This window comes from Heterodontus francisci, chromosome 14 (assembly GCF_036365525.1).
Source record: "Heterodontus francisci isolate sHetFra1 chromosome 14, sHetFra1.hap1, whole genome shotgun sequence".
NCBI classification, from domain to species: Eukaryota; Metazoa; Chordata; class Chondrichthyes; order Heterodontiformes; family Heterodontidae; genus Heterodontus; species Heterodontus francisci.
In genome coordinates, this window is record NC_090384.1 from 50,418,458 (window position 1) to 50,442,487 (window position 24,030).

Below are 24,030 nucleotides of genomic sequence, written 5' to 3' on the forward strand. Positions count from 1 at the left end.
CAAGATGCCTCTTAAACGTCTCTAGGGTACCTGCTTCCACCACCTCCCCCGGCAACAAGTTCCAGGCACTCACCACCCTCTGTGTAAAGAACTTGCCTCGCACATCCCCTCTAAACTTTGCCCCTCGCACCTTAAACCTATGTCCCCTAGTAACTGACTCTTCCTCCCTGGGAAAAAGCTTCTGACTATCCACTCTGTCCATCCCGCATATAACTTTGTAAACCTCTATCATGTCGCCCCTCCACCTCCGTCGTTCCAGTGAAAACAATCCGAGTTTTTCTAACCTCTCCTCATAGCTAATGCCTCCAGACCAGGCAACATCTTGGTAAACCTCTTCTGTACCCTCTCCAAAGCCTTCACGTCCTTCTGGTAGTGTGGCAACCAGAATTGCACGCAATATTCTAAGTGTGGCCTAACTAAAGTTCTGTACAGCTGCAGCATGACTTGCCTATTTTTATACTATATGCCCCGACCGATGAAGGCAAGCATGCCGTATGCCTTCTTGACTACCTTATCCACCTGCGTTGTCACTTTCAGTGACTGTGGACCTGTACGCCCAGATCTCTCTGCCTGCCAATACTCCTAAGGGTTCTGCCATTTACTGTATACTTCCCACCTGCATTAGACTTTCCAAAATACATTACCTCACATTTACCTCATTACAGCCTTAGTTCAAACATGAACTCCAGAGGTGAGGCGAGAGTGACTGCCCTGGACATCAAAGCAGCATTTGACCGAGTATGGCATCAAGGAGCCCTAGCAAAACTGGAGTCTATGGGAATCAGGGGGAAAATGCTCCGCTGGTTGGCATCATACCTAGTGCAAAGGAAGATGGCTGTGGTTGTCGGAGGGAAATCACCTCAGCTCCAAGACATCACTGCAGGAGTTCCTCAGGGTTATGTCCTAGGCTCAACCATCTTCAGCTGCTTCATCAATGACCTTTCCTCCATCATAAGGTCAGAAGTGGGGATGTTCACTGATGAACACACAATGTTCAACACCATTCACGTCTCCTCAGATACCGAAGCAGTCCGTGTAGAAATGCAGCAAGACCAGGACAATATCCAGGCTTGGGCTGATAAGTGGCAAGTAACATTTGCACCACACAAGTTCCAGGCAATGACTATCTCAAACAAGAGAGAATCTAACCATCTCCCCTTGACATTCAATGGCATTACCATCGCTGAATCCCCCACTATCAACATCCTAGGGGTTACCATTGACCAGAAACTGAACTGGATTAACCATATAAATACAGTGGCTACAAGAGCAGGTCAGAGGCTAGGAATTCTGTGGTGAGTAACTCACTTCCTGATTCCCCAAAGCCCGTCCACCATTCTCAAGGCACAAGTCAGGAGTGTGATGGAATACTCTCCACTTGCCTGGATGCGTGCAGCTCCAACAACACTCAAGAAGCTCAACACCATCTAGGGCAAAGTGATTGGCACTACAAACATCTACAAACATTCACTCCCTCTACCACAGATGCACAGTGGCAGCAGTATGTACCATCTACAGGATGCACTGCAGCAAGGCTCCTTAGACAACACCTTCCAAACCCGTGACCTCTACCACCTAGAAGGACAAGGGCAGCAGTGGCATGGGAACACCACTACCTGTAGTTCTCCTCCATCGCCACACACCATCCTGACTTGGAACTGTATTGCCGTTCCTTCACTGTCGCTGGGTCAAAATCCTGGAACTTCCTTCCTAACAGCACTGTGGGTGTACCTACCACACATGATCTGCCGCATTTGAAAAAGACGGCTCACCACCACCTTCTCAAGGACAAATTGGGATGAGCAATAAATGCTGTCCTAGCCAGTGATGCCAACATGCCATGAATGAATTCAAACAAAATGTTACTTGTAACAAATTCAGTAAAAGTCTCAGGCAATGTTCCACATGATTAAATTAATATTTCCATTTGGCATATGGGGTTTTCATCACAAAGTCCATTAAATGTCGATATTTTACAGCAATAGTTGAATTGCCAGAGTACATCCTGTCGCCATTACTGACATTTCTTCCATAGCATCAACCCATATTTTTCCAAGTGACAATTAATTTTGTCTTGGATTATGGTCTGTAAAAGTTTCCCCACCACTGACGATAGGCTGACTAAATTTAATACTGGGTTTATCCTTCTTGCTTTTGCAATCCTCCAGTCCTCTGGCACTACATCCAGGATTAGAAGATTATGGCCAGAGCCTCTGCTATGTCCATCTTTGATTCCCTCAGCAACCTAAGATGCATCCCATCTGGGCCAGGTTACTAATGTACTTTCTAGTATGTTCTAGTGCAATGTGCAATGAGACAGGATTAATTAATGACCTCATAGTAAAGGAGCCTCTGAATTTCACATTCAGTTTGAGGGTGAGAAGTGTGAGTGGTGTTTTAAACTTACATAAAGGCAATTACAAAGGTATGAAGACAAAGTTGGCCAAACTGAACTGCGAAATTTGGTAAAAGATAAGACAGTAGAGAAGCAGTGGCAGACATTTAAGGAGATGCTTCATATCTCTCAGCAAAGATCTATTCCAGTGAGAAAAAAATACTCTAGGAGAAGGATACACCATCGTGACCAGCTAAGGAAGTTAAAGATCATATCAAATTGAAAGAAAAAGCTTACAATTCTGTGAAGATTAGTGGTAGATCAGAAGATTGGACAAATTTTTAAAAAGCAGCAAAGAATGACTAAAAATAATAAGGGAGAAATTAGAGTATGAGAGAAAGCTAGCTAGAAATATAAAAGCAGATAGTAAGAGTTCTACAAGTATTTAAAAAGGAAAAGAGTAATTCAAATGAGCATAGGTGCTCAAGAGAGTGAGTGTGAGGAATTAATAATGGACAACAGGGAAATGGTCGAAGTGCTGAGCAGGTATTTTGTGTCTGTCTTCACTACGGAACATCCCAAAGATACTTGAAAAACAAGAGGTGAAAGGGAGGGAAGAACTTAAAACAATCATAATCACCAGGGAAAAATGTACTGGGAAAGCTGTTCGAACTAAAGGCTGACCAGTCCCCAGGACCTGATGGCCTGCATCCTAGGGTCTGAAAAGAGGTGGCAGCAGAGATAATAGATTTATCAGTTGTGATCTGCCAAAATTCCCTCGATTCTGGAAAGGTCCCAGCGGATTAGAAAATAGCTAATGTAACACCTCTATTCAAAAAAGGAGGGAGACAGAAAGCATGAAACTATAGGTCAGATCATAGAGTCATACAGCACAGAAACAGGCCCTTCGGCCCACCGTGTCCACGCCAGCCATCAAGCCGATCTATTCGAATCCCGTTTTCCAGCACTTGGCCCGTAGCCTTGTATGCTATGGCGTTTCAAGTGCTCATCTAAATACTTCTTAAATGCTGTGAGGGTTCCTGCCTCTACCATCCCTTCAGGCAGTGTGTTCCAGATTCCAACCACCCTCTGGGTGAAAATTATTTCCTCAAATCCCTCTAAACCTCCTGCCACTTACGTTAAATCTATGCCCCCTGGTTACTGACACCTCCGCTAAGGGAAAAAGTTTCTTCCTATTTACCCTATCAATGCCCCTCATAATTTTGTATACCTCAATCAGATCCCCCCTCAGCCTTCTCTGCTCTAAGGAAAACAACCCTAGCCTATCCAGTCTCTCTTCATAACTGAAATGCTCCAGCCCAGGCAACATCCTGGTGAATCTCCTCTGCACCCTCTCCAATGCAATCACATCCTTCCTATAGTTTGGCGACCAGAACTGTACACAGTACTCCAGCTGTGACCTAACTTGCGTTTTATACAGCTCCATCATAACCTCCCTGCTCTTATATCCTATGCCTTGGCTAATAAAGGCTAGTATCCCATATGCCTCCCTAACCCCCTTATCTACTTGTGCTGCTGCCTTCAGTGCCCTATCATCTGTCATAGGGAAACTGCTAGAATCCATTATTACCGAAGTTATAGCAGGACATTTAGGAAATCATAATGTGATCAGGTAGAGTCAACATGGTTTTGTGAAAGAGAAATTGTGTTTGACTGATTTATTAGAGTTCTTTGAGGAAGTAACAAGCAATGTGGATAAAGGGAACCTGTAGATGTGGTGTACTTGGCTTTTCAAAAGGCATTCGATAAGATGCCACATCAAAATAAGAGTTCATGATGTAGAGGATAACATATTCGCATGGATAGAGGATTCATTAGCTAACATGAAGCAGAGAGTGGGGATAAATGGGTCATTTTTGGGTTGGCAGGATGTGACTAGTGGAGTGCCACAGGCATCAGTGCTGGGACCTCAACTACTTACAATCTACATCAATGACTTGGATGAAGGGACGGAATATATAGTAGTTAAATTTGCAGATGACACAAAGATAGGTAGGAAGGTAAGGTATCAAGAGGACATAGAGTCTACAAAGGGATAAAGATAGGTTAAGTGAGTCTGCAAAAATTTGGCAGATGGAGTATAATGTGGGAAAATGTGAACCTTGTCCACTTTGGCAGGAAAAATAGAAAAGCAGAACATTGTTTAAATGGAGAGAGTCTGCAGAACTCTGCAGTACAGAGGGATCTGGATGGTCTGGTACATGAATCACGAAAAGTTAGAATGTAGGTACAGCAAGTAATTAGGAAGGTAAATAGACTGTTGGTGTTTATTGCAAGGAGAATAGAATATAAAAGTAGGGAAGTTTGCTACAGCTGTGCGGGACCTTGGTGAGACTACAGCTGGAGTACTGTGTACAGTTTTGGTCTCCTAACTTAAGAAAGTATAAAATTGCATTAGAAGCAGTTCAGAGAAGGTTCACTCGACTAATTCCTAGGATGAAGAGGTTATCTTATGAAGAAAGTTTGAACAGGTTGGGCCTATATCCGTTAGAGTTTAGAAGAATGAGAGGTGATCTTGTTGAAACATATAAGATCCTGAGGGGACTCAACAGGGTGGATGCTGGAAGGATGTTTCCACTTATGGGCAAGACTAGAACTAGCAGACACAGTTTAAACATAAGGGGCCTCCCATTTAAGACAGAGATGAGGAAAAGTTTTTTCTCTCAGAGGGTCTGTGGAATTCTCTTCCTGTAGAGGCTGTGTCATTGAATATATTCAAGGCTGAGTTAGATAGATTCTTGATAGACAAGGGAATCAAGTATTATGGCGGGGGCAGACAGGTAAGTGGAGTTGAGGCAACATTCAGATCAGCCCTGATCTTATCAAATGGCTGAGCCATACATTTGCAGGGCTACAGGATTAGAGCAAGGAAATGGACTGGTTGGACTGCTCTACAAAAACTGGCATGTTCTTGATGGGCCGAATGGCCTCCTTCTGTGCTGTTATCACTCTATGACTCTGTGACCCAATTTCTGACCGCTCGACATCTGTTAAGTATTACTATTGGAAGGGAGGTCAGCGACTGGTCAGAAACACCCACTAAGATACTGGCGGTGGTATGTAAATTGCAGTTAACTGCTCCTGTGAAGTTAAAAAATGATATTTTTGGCTGTGCCCTGTCTGTCAGTATGTAGGAGGTATCATTTTTTTTTTCTGTCATCTTTTCCCAGGCTGTATACTTGCTTAAAAGCTGTTCAGTCTAACCTTTTCCAGTTCTGATGCTAAGTCATTGACCTAAAACATGAGCCTTGATATTAACTTCCCCATGCATCCACCCCATAATGGATGGGAGAGTGTCAACAGAGTTGGGGGGTTTGGGGGTAGGTTATAGGAACAAAGGAACAGTAGTAGGCCATATAGCCCCTCAAGCCTGTTCTGCCATTCAACGAGACCATGGCTGATCTTCAACCTAAAATAAAACCAGGGAACGTGAACCCAACCTATCACATAATACCATTGGCATTTTTATGATGGTGCGTTTTGTGGCAGCCTAATCTCCCGCTGTGAGTATTTAAATCAAGCTCAGATGGTGCAATTGGTTGCCCAATTTAAATTTTATAGTTGCTGTGCCGGTTTCCCAGGGGTTGGGAAACCAGACAGTGAAAGAAAGGTGGGAGCTGCTGACTCCTCAAGTTAAGTGCATTTTCCAGCACTCCTTGTGGGCTGCGATTGATCTCCCTTGGAAGCCTTCAGCCTCATTTCTACCGAGAACTCCCCCCACCGTGACTGCCATCTTCCTCCCTCTCATGATGGCCTCACTTCCTCTGCAAACCCTGTTCACTGACCTTCCCCCCCCTCCTGTGATGGCCTCTCTTCCCGACTAAGCCCCAATTGTCAATCCTCCCCAAGTTCTGCAGTGATCTATCCCTCATAGAAAATAGATTAAGTCTTGACACCAATATGGTTACCAATAATTTTATTGTTTTCCAAGCCAGACATTTAACAAACAATGGGGGCACAATTTGCTAGCACCCAACAATGGGATCAAGATGTGCAATTAAATCGCGTCCCATTGCTTCTGATGCACGCAGAACGCCAATTTCACACTGCCTGGTAATCTAAATGATTGCAATATGCAGTCTCAGCAAGGGGACCACATTTGTGTGACGTGGCACCACTTAAAGCTAGCTTGCACTCCTTAAAACCGCCTGCACCTCTTCAAGGATAGAACAGGTGCTGAAGGTAGCTGGAAAAGAGAGTTTGACCTGTAAGAAGAATGATTAATGGTGCAACAGACCCTACACAGGAGGCCTTGTTGCAGGAAATGGAGAGGAGGAAATATGTCCTTTATCTGCAGGGGGCTAGAAGACCATTCATCGTGAAGACAGTAGGACGAGTTAGGCACCACAGTCAATGCCAGGAGTCTAGCCCTGAGGAGCTGGATGCTGCAAAATGTTCAATGATCTCACATGAATGGTCAAGGTCAGTGAATGCATCTTCAAATGCCATATCCTACCGACCAAAACATCAATCTCAGCCACTGCTCAATTCAGCACAACCACATCACTCACCTACCAACAATCTCATTCAATCACAACCTAATATTCACAGCTTCACATCACCCTCACACGCTTAGCACTACTGCAAGCCTAGCCCCCACATGACGCAGCTTGCCCACATTGCCTATTCAACCATGACAGCTACATCCCCCAAACAGATTGCACCACACTCATTGACGCACTTCACTCTCTCTTGCAGGGCAAGGTAGTGCACAACTGTATGTAGCAGCACCTAACTGGAAGGCACAGCTGCATGTCCTGACCCCAATAGAGCAACGTTGCTCACCATTATTGCGGCGGCCATGACAGGGCTTAAAATATCGAAGATGATGGTATGCTCATACCTTATCCTCCTTCTCACATTTCACTTCCCTTTCATCCCACAATCTTTTCTGATATACAAGCTGCAGATGGTGTAAGCATGCACTTATTGGTTTTTCTCTTGCCTCCTCTGACCGCAACCCTACTCTTATGTTTTAGTCCTTTCAGATACCCAAGAACTGCAACCTGGCCAGGCAGTGGTGGAGGAGAAAGAGGTGGAAGAGCAGGAAGATGATGATGAAGAAGAAATACCATTACTCGCTCTCACACTTGCGGCCACCAGCTCAGGCATATATATGCATAAGTCATTGAAGGTGGCAGGGCAGGTTGAGAGAGTGGTTAATAAAGCATTCAGTGTCCTGGGCTTTATTAATAGGGGCATAGAGTACAAGAGCAAGGAAGTTATGTTGAACTTGTATAAGACACTAGTTTGGCCTCAGCTGGAGTATTGCATCCAGTTCTGGGCGCACACTTTAGGAAAGACGTCAGTTTATTGAAGAGAGTACAGAAAAGATTCATGAGAATGGTTCCAGGGATGAGGAACTTCAGTTATGAAGATATATCGAAGAAGTTGGAACTGTTTTCCTTGGAGAAGAGAAGGCTGTGAGGTGATTTGATAGAGGTATTCAAAATTGTGAAGGGTCTGGACAGAGTAGATAGAGAGAAACTGTTCCCACTCGTGAAAGATCGAGAACGAAAGGGCACAGATTTAAAGTATTTGGTGAGAGAAGCAAAAGTAACATGAGGAAAAACTTTTTCATGCAGTGAGTGGTTAAGGTCTGGAATGTGCTGCCTGAGAACATGGTGGAGGCAGGTTCAATTGAAGCATTCGAAAGGGAATTAGACAGTTATATGAAAAGGAAGAATGTGCAGGGTTATGGGGAGAAGGCAGGGGAATGGAACTGAGGGAATCGCTCATTCAGAGAGTCAGTGCGGACACAATGGGCTGAATGGCCTCCTTCTGCGCTGTAACGGTTCTGTGTGGTTCTGTATTTAAGAGACTAGCTTAGAGGCAGGATCTGCATGTGTTGAGACACTGGACATGGGTGGCCTGCAGCCAGGGCAGGGGACAAGGGGAACAAGTTGCCAGCTTACCAGAGGGCGAGATCAGACACACATGAGTTCTGCTGCAGAGGACTCAGATGAGGACTTCAATGGGGTGGCCTACAGAAGAAAGCTGATGGTTATGCACATGAGATGCTTGGTGCATTGGAAGGCTTGCCAGCAAGCTTGCAGTCAACATCAAGGAGCATGACAGAGCATGACACCAACTTGGCACAAGGTTTTCTGCTGATCATGAAGTCCATCCTCTCTAGAGTGGAAATGGTGGCCAACTTTATGAGAAGACTTGCAGACCCATCCATAATGCAACATCTGATAGCTGATGCCTCCACTTCCATTGTAGCACAGGCAGAAACCACCCAATGTCTGAGTGCTGCAGTGGAAGCTTCGACTGAAGTCAGGCAAGCAGAGCTTGTTCCATGCAACCTTAGACTGCTATCATAGCTGAGGATATCAGTGTTCAGGGGATATCACAGCAATCCAGCAATCTGTCCTTCTATACGCTGCTAGGATTGCTGAGTCACCACTCCAGGGAGTGGCAGTGACACGAAGCTGCTGCCTTCACTCAGGATGACTGCATTCATCCTGCCAACACTGCCACTCTGCCAGTGCCCTTGCTGTTGCCTGTCAGCAAGCCAGCCCTAACTGCTGCCGTGATGGTGCAGTCCGAAGTTGCGCCTTCTAGGCCCAGAGCTGCTTGAAGTCATCCTGCAAAGCCGTCTGCGTTCCCCATTAAGAGTCAGCAACCTTCCACTAACCATGATGCAGCCACTGGGGCAGCACTGCATAGAAGCAAAGGACAGGCAAAAGCACCAAGGAGATAGATTGGTTTCTTATGCAATATGGCATGGTTTGATTTATAAATTTATTTTGTAATGCTTGTTTTGTGGTGGCTTTTATGTTAACATTTTGGCCTAAAGGATGCTGTGATGGTCATTGACAGAGGGAACATTAATTGTGGGACTGTTGGGTGAATGGGAACTTGGGGTTACACTTACTGATATCACAGGCGGATGAGTCAATTATGGATGGCCTGGCATGAAAGGGGCTGTGTTGGTTGCATCCTCCCTTCCTTCTGCTCCTCCTCTTGCTCCTGCTCCTTCTCCTCAGCTTGTCACTGTATATTTGGTGCCCTCATGATGGTGAGGTTGTGCAGCATGCCCCAGACCTCGGCAAATCTTGACACAGCTCTCCAGAGACCTGCATGATATGTTGCGTATGGTCACACACCAGCTGGACATTGAGGGAGTGGAGTCCCTTCCAACTGTGGAACATCTGACAGATGTGACATGTTTGCCTGCAAGGCCACGTGCATGCAGTCAATGGGACCTTGCACCATGAGGAACCCAACAATCTTCACGAAACCACATTCTCACTCTGCTGCTTCTCTCTGGAAAGAGAGAATGAAATGAATCATAGAGAGCCTCAGTGACCTCTCTTATGCAAAAGTGGGTGGCAAACTGCAAATATCGCCCACTCCAGCCTGGAAGGAGCTGATGCCAGGGAGAAGCAGCAGGGCGAGTATGTGGTTTCCTGACAATTGCAAGCTTCCCCATGGTGCAGGATGCCATTGACTGCAAGTACGTCCACTTTGCAGGTGCGCATGTTACATCTGAGATGTACAGTAGCTGGAAGGGATTCCACTCCCTCAACACCCAGCTGGTATCGACCATGTGCAGTGAATCATGTAGATCAATGCCTGGGTTCCTCAGCAGTCTGCTGTACTATCTGGATTTGACCATGGTCACCTTCACTGCCACTGGCAATGCCATCCTTGCCCTGCTCTGGAGCTGCAATTATGGCTGCATCAGGTGCAGTGAAGCAAAAGCTCTTCTTCATTGAGGTTGAGGTGGGGGAATTGCTGCTTGAACATCCTGGCCAGATATGGCCTCCTGCTCAGAGCCCTCCTCCTTCACTCCCTCCTTCTTCCAGTAACTTGTCCTGCTCTGTCTCACATCTGCTGTTTTTCTCTGTCATGCTGTAGTCCAAGGGGGAACACAAACTGCTGCACCCATGTCTGGGGACAAGTGTTTAGTGCAGATTCTTTAAACTCTGAACCAAGTCCTCAGCACCTGCCACATCACTTCCTGTAGACTTCGGCAACTTTAACCAACTGTGCAAACAGCCAAACATTGCTATGAACTCAACCCTGTAGAAATATATCAACAATGAACCTGAAAGTAGTTGATGATCCCTTTAAATAGTACTGGTGGGGAGGCCCTTCCTGCGGTTGAACTCGTCTGTCCATTGAGCATCAAAATGGCAATGCTGGCATCAAATCATGCATTTGATTAATGTCACAATCTGCCTACCCTGCATGCTTCCAGCACATGCTCCCTGCGCTTGCACTAATGCACTACCAAGATAGCAAACAGTGTGCTCCGCATCACAAGTGTGGAATCCAAACAGCATCCATAGTGTCCAAACAATAGGTCTCTGGGCAGAGAGTGCAACTTCCCTTTCCTTAGTGCCATGTCCTTCACTAGTGTGTCTGCACTAGATGCTGCTCCATGTGCATTCTTATACCCTTTCTGTCATGCGAACCTCAAACCTTCAAAACTGTCATCATTAACACCTTCCCAGTATTGTCTTCCCTTATCAAGCAGTGTGCATACTGAAGTAAAAAAAAATGTTGGAAATACTAAGCAGGATAGGCAGCATCTGTGGAGACAGAAAGAGAGCTAACATCTGGTTGATGACCTTTTGTCATTGCAGATGCTGCAAATCTGAAACAGTGTTTTGCTTTTGTAGTAGCATGTGTACTGTCTCCTTTCTGATTTCACTGTTGTGCAAGTTAATTCTCATTTCCTCCCTAGTGGGCTGGATTTTATGTCGGGCGGACAGAAGCTGGCGGTTGGGGTATGTCCGGGCACCCCCCCCACCCCCCCAGGTGCACTGAGAGGCCGCCAGGTTTCACTGGGCAGCCTTTCACGTCTCCCAGATGCCCGCTTGCCACGGGGAAAATCCCCGTGGAGGCAGTCGAAGGCCCTTAAGAGGCCGTTAAGTGGTCACTTAAGGGCCTTGATTGGCCTGGGGAGGGCGGCCTGTTTCTCACCCCCTCTGGCCCATGTAAAGTGGGGTGGAGGCGGGAGAGGATTGGAAAGGCCTCCCGGAGCCTCCCACTCAATTTTACGCCACCCAACCCCCCACCCCCGTCACCATCCGGCTCGGTGGGGTGGTGTAAAATTCTGGCCAGTGTCTCAGAGGAACATGAGATGTCTCAGTCACAGCCCAAACAGTTACTGTGATCCTTCGCCATCTGTTTACCAGTTCTGCTTTTCCTATTGTTTCAGCTAATCTTAGATACTAGACCTCATTTATCTGATAATGCGATTAATTTTTGATCTGCATGCAAGTTCAACTTGTTTTTCCATCTGATGCTTAGCAGTTGTTTTTAGGTGTTACTAGGTCAATTCAGATACTCAGGCAAGATGTAAATTTCTAAATCCTTCACACTGCCAAGCCTCGAATATTGACATTTCCCTTCTCCTGATTGCCAGGGACTAACCCTATGGGACCTAGCAGTGAGCTCCTGCCCTTGGCCTTTCCAACCAACAAATGGTCAGGCTGTTAATTTAGCCGGTTGCTGGGTGGGAAGCAGAAAAAAAGACCAAAATGAGGTTCTGCTGTTAAATTTGACAGGACCTCCGCATCCCTGACCTTGTCAGCTTCTTTGGCTGTTTTCGGCCTCCTGTGCACCCTTCCCGCCTGTCTGTAAATATCAGGACCATTAGTTCTCTTTCTCCCTGCAAGTTACTGCTTGACCTGCACCATTTTCTGTTTTTACTGCAGATATCCAGTTAATCAGGCACCAAAAGAGGCTCCTGGCGCCCACTCACAGCTATACTCGCACCTGCACCTGCAGACCAAGGCACTTCTTTCTCTGCCTGAGCAATGAACAATGATTATGAAAGCTGCATTTCACTCATAAAGTTGTACACTTATGCTATGCCTTATTATTGCTCTAAATCTGGAACTCACTTCCAACAGAGGCACTGCATAACCAGTATTTATGAACGTTGGCATCATGCGCAATGTCTCAGCCACAGCTTATTTCAGGTTTTATCTGGGAACATTTGTAACATCAATCAATTGGTTCCATGTTGATGCATAAAAGAAGTCAACACTGCATTGTTTTCTGGAGCTGGCCACTTTCTCATCTTGTCTATGGTCATTGCTCGTCGGTTTGTCAAGCTTGTGCACTGAATTATCATGTGGTGGGATTCTGCAAGGTGGAAGGTGTTATCAGTTGCACCTATGTTGCCATTCATGTTCCTTTTGCACAAGGCAATGAAATTCCTCAAGAGGAAGTATTTCACTCAATGATCAGCTGGCTGGTGATCATTGATATCAAATTATCAAATGGTGCATGTAGGAATCTGCCATGGTTTTTTTTCATTTCAAGGCTGTCCACCATAAATTCACTGTTGTCAGTCAAAAGGTCTGTTTTTGCAGTATGGATGTCTCTTTGAAAACCAGAGCTCTACTCTGTAGCAGTGACTGACAATTCCACTTTGCTTTTCAAAGACCTAGGTAAGCATCGTTATTTCTGAGATTTGTTGTACCATCACAATCATTATAAACAGACTATTAGTATTCTGAATGTCTGCTTTATGAACCTTATTGGAATTGGGGGAACTCTGCACTATAGTTCAGCCAGAGTCCTAGGATTGCTGTATGCTCACAACTTTGCTGTTCAAATAGGACTTATGATGCAACAGACCATGCAATAACAGACCTGTCTTCATTTTCCCCCTTTCCAGAAGCACCAAATTATTCATATACGTTGATCTGACTCCCATACAATTTCCAAGTCTACCATTTCAGAATCATTCTCCAAGTTCTTTGTCAAAGCATTCACGCAACTAACCAATAAATAGTCTGTACATATAGGTGTCGTACAAACATTTTTTAATTCATAAAAAATTGAGTGCCTTCCTTCTGTTCTATTTCATGCTACTTCAATCCTAATTTCCTACTTCCTAACATTGCCTGCTAGGCCGCTAGTACTGCCCCTTCACCATTAATTGTCCACTGAATAGCAGGATAGCAGCTTGTTACTAATATGATTTTTGAAACCCTAAGAGATACCTACCTGTATTCCAGCCCTCATTGTTGCTGTAAATCTGGAAGAGAAGAGGCAACAGTCCACCCCTGGGACACTTGTCTGGAGGCGGGACTGTGTTGGGGAGCTGATCTGATGCACAACTCTCTGAATTTCCCCATGCACCACACATCCAAATCTGCCTCCGTGAAGCTGGTAACATTCTACCCTCTGTCTCTGGTTTTCTCTGGAAATAGGAAATTATATATTGTCATTCCTCAGAATGTATCGAGCCACAAAGATCTCCCTTATGCAGAAGTGCACAGAAGATTGTGATATGCAACCTATACCACCTGTGGCAGCCTGGAAGTTTCCAGTAGTGTAAAGGTTAAGTGCTACTGTGACCTTGACCACCACAGGCAATGCATATCTTCATTCCACAAGGCCAAAGATCTCTGTGACAACATCCTAGATAAAGAACAGCCTCTTCATGCACTGGTCTTGGGTTATTTGATTGTAGAACTGGAGGAATGGATATCTCTGAAGATCTGAGTGGGTAGGGCCTCCTGCTGACAGCCCTCCTCGTCCATCTGACCCTCTCTTTACTGCACCAGCTGGTGCTACTCTGCCTGGCCTCATCTCCTCTTCTAGTTCTTCGTGCAGAGGAAAGGGTCTTTTTTTTTTTGATTTTTTGATTTAGAGATACAGCACTGAAACAGGCCCTTCGGCCCACCGAGTCTGTGCCGACCATTAACCACCCATTAATACTAATCCGACACTAATCCCATATTCCTACCACATCCTCACCTGTCCCTATATTCCCCTACCACCTACCTGTACTAGGGGAAATTTATAATGGCCAATTTACCTATCAACCTGCAAGTCTTTTGGCTGTGGGAGGAAACCGGAGCACCCGGAGGAAACCCACGCAGACACAGGGAGAACTTGCAAACTCCACACAGGCAGTACCCAGAATTGAACCCGGGTCGCTGGAGCTGTGAGGCTGCGGTGCTAACCACTGCGCCACTGTGCCGCTCTTCTAGCAAGATGCCCACAATCGAGAACTTTCTTTTTCCCGGTGGCTCCTAGAAGCAGTCCAATAAAGTAGAGTATCAAAACACTTAGTGCTTTTAGGTGAAATACTGAGAAAATTTCTGGGAAAAATATCAATAGAGTGTTGGAGAAGTCTCGACAGATTGCCCCAGAAAGTCTCCTGATATGTTTCAAAAGTTCTATTCCATTGCAGTGTTGTCAACCAATCTCAATCATCAAGAGAACATTGAAAGCTGAACATTGAAAGAAGGCTTTAAGTAGCACTTAAAATACTCCTGTTCAGCTGATTGCTGTTAGAAGATGTTGCTAAATGAAGCATTGATGCTCTATAAGCATTGTCCTTTTAAATACAGGACACCAGGCTTCCTGACTATCTGTGTACAGGTATCTCCGCCTCTTTCATCATTCATTATATCCTAGCCACTTGTATTCCATGCATCATATTGTCCACTTCCCTCAAACTCACTAAATACCCAGCCAGTACGTGTCTTAGGGCTGGTGCTTGGGGAGGGAGAAGATGAATGGCAGTATATGTCAAGAGAGCCTAGGTGGCCCTGAAGCAAAAACTAGGTTCTTCGTTCTGCTCCTCCTCTGCTTGTGGCTCTGGGCATCCAGGAGGGCATAAAAAGAGAGATAGATTCTTTTTTATTATTTTATGGGATGTGGGCATTGCTGGCAAGGCCAGAATTTGTTGCCATCCCTAATTTCCCTTGACAACTGAGTGGCTTGCTAGGCCATTTCAGAGGGCAGTTAAGAGCCAACCACATTGCTGTGGATCTGAAGTCACATATAGGCCAGACCTGGTAAGGATGGCAGATTTCCCTACTAAAGGATGTTGCATGATTTCCTTTAAGAGTGATGTCTCTTTAAGATTTTAGTATACTAATGAACCAAGTACCAGGACATAGTCATGTGACACAAAGCCAGAATCACTCTGCAACTGTACCACCTAGAGGAAGATTCTGTAAATAGTTAGCTCTGTACTGTACATAATAGCTCAGCTGTTAATAAACCTGTTTGAACTCTTCAACCTTCAACTCTTCAGCATTTCATTTATCTTGTATCAGCCAACATAAAGAACTCATTACATGGTGGCAGCGGTGAGAAGAAAAGAAGTCTAGATTTAAAGACCACAGTTAAAACAGCTTTAAAAACAACCTTCCTACAACCAAAAGAGAGAAAGTTCCACAGAAATACTGGCTAAAACAAAAAAAACTTACCTCAAGCTGGAGAAGATAGAGCATAGAATAATAGGTTGCAAGTAAATTTGGTGAGTCATTGTGCCGATGAGTGAGGGATCTCTGTTTAGAAACAAACAATCCTTGAAGTCCTTAAAAAGTTGATTTCTTTTTCAAAGGCACTATAAAAAATAGGGGAAGACCCAATTCCTCTCCCAGGATGATCAAGGTCGGCACCATTACAGGATGCGCCCGATTGCAAAAACTTGGGAAAACCCTAAGCACTGCAGAGCCTCATCCACGCAGCCAAAGTTTAAAAAACTAATTAAATCGCTTGAGCGTGAAGAATAACTTTCATTCATGCAGCCACAGTTACAAAAATACAATTAAAACACTCAAGTATGAAGAACATAAACAAACTCTAACAACAGCTATTGAACTGCCTAGTGAACAGCTGTGTAAACAGACCAGCTTAAGCACTATTAAAAAAAACTCTCTAGCAAACAAAAAATGATTACAATTCCTAGTGAACAGACTGGTTTAAGTGCTACAAGCAAGATAAACACACAGCACTGTCAAACACCTGTTCCTCTCAATCCAAGCAGCTTGTAGAAACAACAGTGTTTCTTAAAGGGGAAACAGTGCAGAGTCATAGAACAAGTCTTAAAGCAAAGTAAGGTTTAAGCAAAAGAACAGCAGGAAGATGGATACCAAATTTCCCAGTGTGAACTGGAAGTCCATGGATATCCTTAAAGTTCCAACTTTTCAAACAAAGAATGCAGTTATACTTTACAGACCAAGTAATTGTAGAATTAGAAAAACAGGCTGTGAAAATACTAATATCAGTTGGAAATGAGGGATTACACAGAATCAATACCTCTGGCTTATCTGACGCGGACAGAAAGACCCCACAAACATATGGAAAGTGCTGGACGATCAACTCCGATTAAGAGTGAATTTTAGAATTCACCACCTGGAATTGATGTCCAACAGGCAACAGCCACAGGAATCAATAGACTAGTTCATCAGTAGATGCCATAGTAAGGGCAACAAATGCAACTTCTCAGAAACTGAGCTATTGGACTGAATAATGGAACTGGTGATTGTATCAACACCCATTGAAGCATTTCAGAAAGACCTCTTGGGGAAAAAGAAAGGTCACGGAATTGATGTGCTACTGAAAGATGGCTGGAAATACGAAGCCATTTTAGCTGGACAACAGCATCTGCAAGCACTAGCTGCAACCAACAATATTGGCACCATGACGGGGTTGAAAAGAGCAAGCAAGCTATGTGGTCAATGTGATTTGTCCCACCAACCGTGAAGTTGTCATGCATTTCAAGACCTGTGCAAAGCGTGCAGTGCAAAAGGACACTGGGTCCGCCATGCAAGAAATCTGGCTCCAACGACATAGCTAGACATCACAGTAGGACAAAAACAAACAAACAACAGGTGCAGTGACAGAACAACAGCAACAAGAAAAGCACCAGGGACCTGCATTAACGCAAACCAATATACCAAGTCCACAGCAAAACAAACCTGAGACAAGACTCAGAGCAGAGCAATTCTCAGCCAGAAGATGAACAGGCATTCCACATTGTGAACCTGAGATGTCATGTTGATGAAGTTAGACAACTGGAAGCTTTTCCTATCATGATCATCACGTGCCCAAAGAAACTGGAAAACATACACTCAGGGTTAAAATTGACACCAGCGCTAGTGCAAATATCCTAACAGTCTGAATACTCAAAGATATGTACCAGAGTCATTGGAAATCAATGAAAAAACTGGGAACTGCCAAGTTATCTGCATATAATGGGTCATCCTTCCCTTGCAGTGGCACACAACAGTGTCATGCAGCTATGACAAGTCAGCATGGAAAGCACAAATATTCTACCTGATATACATGAATGGACCAGCAGTGGCAGGACTACCAGCATGTAAGGACCTCAACATCATAACCATCCACAATGTCATCAAGGTACCCATTACAACAGAAGAGACCAAGGGTACCAGCATTGAGTCAGTCCACAACCTACAACAAATGTACCCTGGCAGGTTCGACACCATAACAGATTACAAAAGTGATGCTGTACTGCACCTCAGAGATGATGCAATTCCGTCAATCGACCCTCCTAGAAAGTGCAACGTACACATACAAGAAGAGCGTAAGTGCAAATTAGATGACATGGAGCACAACGGCATTATCCATCATGTGCATCACCACACAAACTGGTGCAGCTCGATTACGTACATACTGAAGAAGGATGGAGCAATCAGGGTATGTTTAGATCTGAGGCATCTAAACCTCTCCCCACAGAGATGCCCCTGCAAGATTCCGACTTTAGAGGAATTGAACCCCAAGTTCACATGAGCAAAAATCTTTTCCGATGCGGATGATAAACATGGATATTGGTCAGTATACCTAGCTAAGGAATCTCAAGATGCCACCAACTTCAGGACACCATTTGGAAAATATTACTTCCAGAGACTACCCTTCGGCTTATCTGTCAGTCAGGATCTGTTTCAGCAGCATATGGACAGAATTATAGAACGTGTGCCTGGCTGCACATGCATTGCCGATGTCATTGCGGTAATGAGCAAAACCAAAGAAGAAAATGATCGAAATCTCCATTCACTGATGGTAGTAACTTATTGTGAAGGGCTCGTTTTTAACAGCAAAAAGTGCCAGGTGAATGTATGTCAGATCAATTTATTTAGCTCCATTTATTCCAGTTGCAGAATCAGTCCTGACCCAAGCAAAATCAAAGCTGTAAGGTATATGCCTACCCCATAAGACAAGGAAGACCTCCAGAGATGTCTTGGATTTTTCAACTTCTTGGCACCATATATTCCAATTTTTCTGACAAAGCAACATCACTGAGAGAGCTCTTAAAGAAAGATGTACCATTTGTATGGCAGGAGGATCATCAACACATATTTGGGTCTCTCAAATAAGCATCATCAGTAGAAACCTGTACCCTGCAGTACTATGGCCCAAGGAAGAAGACAATTCTGGAAGTTGACACCTCACAGAAAGGGCTAGGTGTGTGCATCCTGCAGGACGGCAAACCAATTGCATTCGGGTCCAAATATTTATCCTCAGCACAGTCCAATTATTCAAACATAGAGCGTGAAACACTTGCTCTGGTGGTTGGAATCACAAGACTCCACACCCACCTGTTCGGTAAGCAGTTCACTGTGGAAACTGACCACAAACCACTGGAGATGGCACAAACCATTGACCAAGCGCACCACCTCGACTACAGCAACTCTTAGTGAAAGTACAGGGGCACGACTTCGACGTCTGCTCCAAACTGGGTACCAAAATGGTCACCTCGGATATGCTGAGCTGATTGCCAAACCCGAGGAAGAATCAAGATGTTCCACTGGATCTTCAAGTAGACAAGCATGGATATCGAGGTGGAAGATGTGCTCAAAATTGATTTATTGCATTTTGATCAGCACAAATGTGACCAACTACAATCAGAAACAGCTAATGACCCACAACTAAAGGCCCTGTGGAGATTCATCATAGAAGGTTGGCCTGATACGGTAAAAGAGGTGCCAGAAACCCCCAGACGCTTTTGGCCTTATAGGGATGAACTCAGTATCTCGACAGGCATCACCTTCAAGGGAAAACAAGTGATTGCGCTCAACGCTGTCTGACAGGACATCTTGTCACAACTTCACCAAGGTCATATCAGCAAAGAGCGAACCAGACGACTGGCACGAGATGCTGTTTATTGGCCAGGCATCAACAGCGACATTGAAAGGTTAGTGAGGATGTGCGAGGCATACCAGAGCCACCATCCACAACAATGCAAAGAGCCTCTATACCCTCACGAGATTCCGTCAGTCCCTCAGTCCAAAAATGTCACTGAGCTATTTTCTGTTAATGGAGGTGACTTTATCTTAGTCACTGATTTTTTTCTCCAAATTTCCAGTTGTCAGACACGTAAAAGATACTTCAAGCGCAGTTATTGCAGACCCATTAAGCACCATATTCAGTCTATTTGATGCAACTGAAGAACCCTTTTCTGACAATGGGCCATAGTATACAGGCAAACCTTTCAGGGATATGTGCGTCAATGGAGCATAAACCATGTAATGTCCTCACCATATTACCCTAGATCTAATGGTCTTGCTGAGCGAATAGTTCGCATGGTCAAAGCACTTATTCTGAAGTGTAGGACAATGAAACAAGATTTTTGTGTTGCCATGCTCCACGTCAGAATTACACCTATAGGTATGGGCTTATCGTCACCAGCAGAGATCATGTTTGGCAGACAAGTGCAGATGACTCTGCCAAGCCATCATCTGTCCAAATTCTCTGAGATGCAGGAGACACTGCTCGAAAAACAAAGGAGAATGAAGATGGTACATGACCAACATGCAGGGCAGAACTACCTCAGCTACACGTAGGACAAAAGGTCAGGGTCATACACCCACAATGAGAACATCAGCAGAGATATCCAAAGAATGCAGTGAGCCTAGGTGCTGCGAGATTACAACATCTAGTGGAGCGGTGTTGAGAAGGAAGCAAAGCCAACTAAGAGACAGTGGACTCGAAAGAACACAGTTCGACGATGAGGGTGTGATGGAACAACAGGACAACAACCAACACATCCACAACATGCCTGCAAACCCAAAACAGCCAAGGGTGAAATCCATATCCCCAGAAGGTTCTACCACAACCAGATCTGGAAGAGTTGTCAAACTACCAAAATGATATGTGGACTCTTAAGCTTCTGCACATGTAAATAGTTTTGATGTTATATTATGCTATGTGTTTTTTTTAATTGTAGCATACAAGACTTATCTTTGGAAAGAAAGGGAATGTTGTATGATTGCTTTTAAGTGTGAAGTCCCTTTAAGATTTTAGTATGCTAATGAGCCAAGTACCAGGATGCAGTCATGTGACTCAAAGCCAGAATCACTCTGCAACTATAGCACCTAAAGGAAGGTTCTGTAAATAGTTTGCTTCGTTCTGTACATAATAGCTCAGCTGTTAATAAACATGTTTGAGATCTTCAACCAACTGGAATCCACACATCTCATTTATGTTGCATCAGACAACATAAAGAACTCAGTGCAAAGGACATTAGTGAACCAGATGGGTTTTTGCAACAATCGATGATAGTTTCATAGCACCATTGCTGAGACAAGTTTTCAATTCCAGATTTTTATTAATTAATTGAATTGATTAGCTAATTGAATTTAAATTCCACCAGTTTCCATGTTGGGATTTGAACCCATGTCCCAGAGCATTAAACTGGACCTCTAGATTTCAGTGACAAGTATAGGTATATAAGCTGTATGATGGCCATAGAACTTCTCATACAAGATATGGTTTTGTTTTAGCTATTAAGCATTTAGTGAAGACAGATTATATGCATGCTACAGTGGCTGAAATGCACTCCCACTCTCCCATCTCTCATTGCCTGCCCAAGTCTTCCTGTGTTGCTTCCTCGTATGGGCTGAAAGTCTGGGGTTAATTATGACCCACTTACTCCTTTACAAAGAAAATAAACAGTGTGAAAGCCTTCTACTTCCCATGACCTGTGTTCTCTCCTGCACAAAATTGTCCACAATAAGCATCCTTGCCCAGGTCGCTTGGCTCCCTTTGCTACAACAAATCTACTTTAAGACCTCTGTCCTCATTTTCAAATTCCCCCATGGCTTTACTTTGCCCTATCTGGTCTGTCCACATCTATTCCTTCTTTGAATCCAGATTATTGTTTGCTCTTAGTTCCTCCTTTCTGCCAACAAAGTCTGATAATTCAGTCACTAAAGTTTCATTTTCTGGAATTCTCTCCCTTAACGATATGTACCATGTTTAATCAGATCCAAATAAATATTAACTTTATGGGCTAATGCAAACCTAAGCGTATGTAATGTCTATGCCCACAGTTCTAGAAACGAAGTGAGTGATCTGTGTTCCTCTTGTCTTAAAGAAATTGCTTTCGCTGGTATTACAGTTGTTCAATGCACTTCATCAGAGCTTGCTAAAGAGAGAAGAGATACAGAGGGATAGTACAGGGAGCAGTTTATGTTACTGGACTAGTAATCCAGAGGTCTGGACTAATGATCTGGGGATATGAGTGCAAACCACACCACAGCAGCTGGGGAATTTAAACTCAGTTAATTAAATAAATCTGGAATCCCTCACCACCTGCAGGAGCACCTCCAGGAAGGCATCACTGAACTGTGAAGTGACACTTTCTCACACTGCCTTTTCTGCTTCAATGCAAAATCAAATGCCAAAAAAGATAATGGGCTGAATTTTATTAATGCGCCACTTCTTTGAACTCGACGGCCTTCTGACACGAAAGTGCCGCCGAAGAGTCCAAGCTCATTTGAAAAGATGGGGCGGAGCGGCCACCTCCAATGACGTAGGGGGGCGGCCGCCGGGTCCCCGGCAACGGTGTCCGGCACTACCGCACAGGCACTGGTGCCATTTTTAAAGGGCTTCAAGCCCTTCACTTACATTTCAATGTTTAAGGTGGCAGGATTTTAAATGGATTGCAATAAAATGTTATGCATATTTCAAATCCCCTCTACCCCCCCTCAATGAGCAATCAGTATATTATTTGTCCTACCCCACTCCCCACAAAAACATTAAAGTTTCCATCACAACCTTTCTCTCCCAAACTTTCTTTCCTTTAACCTTCAATCCCTTCCCACCTAGCCTCACCCAAATCCCGAATGGTGTTCCGAAGGCACGCGAGCTGCATTCAGCGACCATAAAATCGGTGTGGGACGGCCGCTGCCTGCAGGTAAGTTAATTTAAATCTCATTATTGTTCATTTGAATATTTCGATGAAGGCCCCGCCGCTAGGCGGGCAAGGGGGGGGTGAGGGGCCGCACCGAGTCCCCCCCTGCAGCTGGTAATATGCAGCGGGCCCTTCTTGACGTTGGGGGTCGAGGCAAGCCTCGCCCTGCTGAATTTTATGGGCCCCCCCGCCGCAACCCACGGCGTCGAGGGGCTGGTAAAATTCAGTCCAATGATTGAATGCAATTTTATTTTTCTCTAAACATTCCTCAGCAGAGAAGGCTCAAGCTCATGAACTACTCAGGGACCATTTTGTGCCATTCTTGAGCAGGCTGTTGGGAGAGGGTTGAGAACATAATAGTGACTTACCGTTTTATTTTCCCATTGCCCTGTTTTTTCATGTTCAATTTCTGAGCACTCTGCAACACATCATCTGGTAGTGCCAGTGTGCTGCATCAATATATCATTTTTTGGTGAGTATGGTAATTAAATGATAAACCCCCTCAAAGCTCATTTAACAGTTTGTCGATGACACAGAGATTGGCGGTACACGAGGTAAAATTACTAAGAGACATTGAGAGATTAGGTGAGTGGGCGAAACTGTGGCAGATGTATTTCAATGCAGGTAAGTGTGAGTCATCCATTTTGAACTAATACAGGAGAGATTCAGGTATCATTAAAATTGTAAAAAAACTAGGAACAGTGGCAGGCCAAAGAGAGTTAGGGATCAATGTACACAGCTCACTAAAATGTAGTAGTCAGGCACAAAACAGAATCTTACCAGGGCTCCAGGGATTAGATTATGAGGAGAGATTACATGGACTAGGTTTGTATTTCCTGGAATATAGAAGGTTATGAGTGACTTGATTGAGGTTTCTAGGAGTTTGAAAGGAATTGGTAGTATAGATGGAGAGAAACATTTTCTGCTAGTGGGGGAATATAGGACAAGGTGAAAGAACCTAAAAATCAGGGACATAATTTTGAAATCAGAGCCAGGTCATTCAGGAGAGAAGTTAGCAAACACTTCTTCACACAAAGGATGGTGGAACTCTCCCACAAAAACAGTAGATGCGAGCTCAATTAATATTTTTAAATCTGAGATTGATAGATCTTGCTAGCCAAGGGCAAAAAAAGGATATGGAGCTGAGGCAGGAGGATGGAATTACAATACAGATTAGGCATACCCTCATTGAATGGCGATACAGGCTCCAGGGGCTGAATGGCTACTCCTATTCCTATGCTCCAATGTTAATGTTTGTGGGGAATTTCTCCTTTAAGCCCATTCAGAAGTGAAAGCAATAATTTCAGTGGGCAAAAATTTAAAGATTTACAAACATAACATGGTTAAAATCTGTCTTGTAATTTACTGCCTGGTTGATTAACCTGAAGTTTTTTTAAATAAATACTACTCTTTTCTGTTTTCAAAGTTTTTTCTCCCCTCATATTTAAACTTGAACTATTTGTGTCACAAAAACATGACTCAGATCTACATAGTTTTCCATCAGTAATTGTCCAGTAATATTAGTTGCAGGAGAAGAGAGATCGTAATGCAGAAGAGTGGAGATGGACAGGTGGTGGAGTGCCCTTCCTTGCAATGATAACACAGATGTAGAAGGGGGTGATGGAGATTGGCAGGGTGGCAGCAGGCCAGGCTGTCACAGAGGGTGAGGTGGGTATGGAGCCCAAAGAGAGTGAGAGGTGCGACAGTGGTGGGCATGAATCCTTCTCAGTTGTCTTCTCAA